The sequence below is a fragment of the Triticum dicoccoides genome, chromosome 4A (genome assembly GCF_002162155.2).
Source record: "Triticum dicoccoides isolate Atlit2015 ecotype Zavitan chromosome 4A, WEW_v2.0, whole genome shotgun sequence".
Taxonomy (NCBI): Eukaryota; Viridiplantae; Streptophyta; class Magnoliopsida; order Poales; family Poaceae; genus Triticum; species Triticum dicoccoides.
The window spans coordinates 462,400,564-462,403,997 of NC_041386.1; positions in this window are offsets into that span (position 1 = coordinate 462,400,564).

Genomic DNA, 3,434 nt, shown 5'->3' on the forward strand with positions numbered 1-3,434 from the left:
GCGCACGGCGCATCTGCCGGTAGCAAACAAGCGGCAACGACATCATGTGCAGTTTGTCCATCGTCTGATTGTTTTTTGGAGTGTTTAATTTGAATTTCTTTTGCCCGCAATTTTGTTAATTTCTTTGAATTGTTAGTCGAGAATAGCGGGTTATCTTGATTTCCTACCTTCATTTTGGTTGATCTACTGTAGTACCAAGTCAATTTTGAGCATGGTCTGCATTGGCTCGCTATAAAATTTGTGAAGAAGTGCAAGGAAACCAAGGTCAGTTTTGTGCATCTAAATTTATGAATTATGAACATTCAAATTTGGAAGATTTTCCACCATGGAGGAACGCTATTTAAATGAGTTCTTGTTTAATTTTCTTGAGGGTAAAATCTTCATGCAAGTAAAGGAAAACACCATCATTTCTCCTTGTTGCAATGTAACTGAATTATTAGAGAAACGGTTGCTATGATGTATAATTTATAGTTTCGCTGTTATTATTATGAACTTTTTTATTTCTTACATGGTTGTGCAACAATTCTTTTACTCCGCATACCCATGTTGAACATCCTGGCTCTGCCACTGATAGCAAGCCCATTGAAGGCCCAATACCCAGAGGCGGCTTAAGGCCCAAAGCGGGTGAACCTCCATATGTGTATGACTTGTTGTGTAAGGCAAACGTAGTTAGTCACCGAGCCGGACACGCTGTGTATGAGACAGATGGGGCTCCGTGAGCCGCCGGGTGTCTTCATGTGTATATAAAGAGATGTCCCGATGGTGGTTTAGGGACAAGAAATAAGAGATCGAGAACTAGGTCAAGTGTATTCGCTCCCTGGTAATCGAAACCCAAGAAATACAACCCCAACTGGAGTAGTTCTTTACCTTGATTGCAAGGGGCCGAACCAGTATAAACTCTCCGTGTCATTTTGTCCCGATTAACCCCTTTAAGCTAACCTAGTCGCGATGGCTCCACGACTAAGTCCTTCTGCTTGGATATCTGCCATGTCAAGTCCACGACACTAACCAAGGAGAAAGCCACATTCCCTTATATGGTTTTAATTGATAACGCAAATGCTACTAAACCATGTTGTGAGCATGTGCATCTCGTGGAGGATAATGCAAAGTTGAAGGAGCAACTTGAGAAAGGCCTTATGTCTTACATACAAGGTGAGAAGAACCTCAACGACCTTTTGACCAATCAAAAGGAAGTTGTGGGCAAGGAGAGAATTGGGTTTGCACCCAAGTCCAAGAATAATAAGAAGAATGACAATGCCAAATGACCTCCTCCTCTCAAGCAAACTTTTGTGAAGGAGGGAGCGGGTGCTTCTATGGAGAAGAAGAATAATGTGAAGGGTGGTGGTGTCAAGAATAGCAATGCCACTCCTTCCAACAATGCCGACGACTTAACCCTTCTTATGTGTTATGTCATGCTAGTGATGGACATGTTTATGCCAAATTTGTTGATTCTTCTTATGAGTACATTGAATTGTCTATTTGGGTTCCTAAGACCCTTGTCACTAACATCAAAGGACCCGTTACAAAATGGGTACCTAAAACCAAGCATTGATCTCTTGTAGGTGTTTGCTTCCGATGGGGGATCATGGTTGCTCGATAGTGGAGCCACAAATCATATGACTGGAAGCAAGGACTTGGTGGTGGACGTGCACAAGGTTTCATCTATGCCCACCAATGTCGAGTGGGGTGATGCCTCATCTTCTAAGGTATTGGTTCTTGGCAAGGTTGTCATTTCTCATGATCTCACGATCGAGAAAGTCATGCTGGTTGAGTTCCTTGCATACAACTTACTTTCCGTTCGTCAACTTGCACTCATGGGCTTTGCCACTTTCTTTGATATTGATACCATGGCCCTCTTGTGGAGCAAGACTCTTAAAGTAGCCTTTGTTGGGCATGTTGAGAACGGTCTTTATGTGATTAACTTTTCGGAGCGATCCACTAAGACGGCGACATGCCTAATGGCTAAAGTTGATGTGGGATGGCTTTGGCATCGCCGTTTAGCCCATGTCAATATGGGATCTTTGCAAAGTCTTCTCAAGGGGGACCATGTCCGTGGACTAACAAATGTTAGTTTTTCCAAAGATCATGCTTGCAGTGCTTGTATCGAAGGAAAGCTACATGAGAAGGCTCACCCTCCTACGACTATCATCTACTAGAAGAGGCCCTTGGAGCTCCTTGCTACCTCTTGAGCACTTGTGTTGGTTTTCCCTTGAAGAGGAAAGGGTGGTGCAGCAAAGTAGCGTAAGTATTTCCCTCAGTTTTTGAGAACCAAGGTATCAATCCAGTAGGAGGCTACGTGCGAGTCCCTCGCACCTACACAAAACAAATAAATCCTCGCAACCAACGCGATAAGGGGTTGTCAATCCCTACACGGTCACTTACGAGAGTGAGATCTGATAGATATGATAAGATAATATTTTTGGTATTTTTATGATAAAGATGCAAAGTAAAATAAAAGCAATGAAAATAACTAAGTATTGGAAGATTAATATGATGAAGATAGACCCGGGGGCCATAGGTTTCACTAATGGCTTCTCTCAAGAGCATAGGTATTTTACGGTGGGTGAACGAATTACGGTTAAGCAATTGACAGAATTGAGCATAGTTATGAGAATATCTAGGTATGATCATGTATATAGGCATCACGTCCAAGACAAGTAGACCGACTCCTGCCTGCATCTACTACTATTACTCCACACATTGACCGCTATCTAGCATGCATCTAGAGTATTAAGTTCATACGAACAGAGTAACGCCTTAAGCAAGATGACATGATGTAGAGGGATAAATTCATGCAATATGATAAAAAACCATCTTGTTATCCTCGTTGCCAACAATACAATACGTGCCTTGCTTCCCCTACTGTCACTGGGAAAGGACACCGCAAGATTGAACCCAAAGCTAAGCACCTCTCCCATTGCAAGAAAGATCAATCTAGTAGGCCAAACCAAACTGATAATTCGAAGAGACTTGCAAAGATAACCAATCATACATAAAAGAATTCAGAGAATATTCAAATATTGTTCATAGATAAACTTGATCATAAACCCACAAATTCATCGGTCTCAACAAACACACCGCAAAAGAAGATTACATCGAATAGATCTCCACAAGAGAGGGGGGAGAACTTTGTATTGAGATCCAAAAAGAGAGAAGAAGCCATCTAGCTAATAACTATGGACCCGTAGGTCTGAGGTAAACTACTCACACTTCATCGGAGAGGCTATGGTGTTGATGTAGAAGCCCTCCGTGATCGATGCCCCCTCCGGCGGAGCTCCGGAACAGGCCCCAAGATGGGATCTCGTGGATACAGAAAGTTACGGCGGTGGAATTAGGGTTTTTGCTCCGTATCTGATCGTTTGGGGTACGTAGGTATATATAGGAGGAAGAAGTACATCGCTGGAGCAATAGGGGGCATGCGAGGGTGGAGGGCG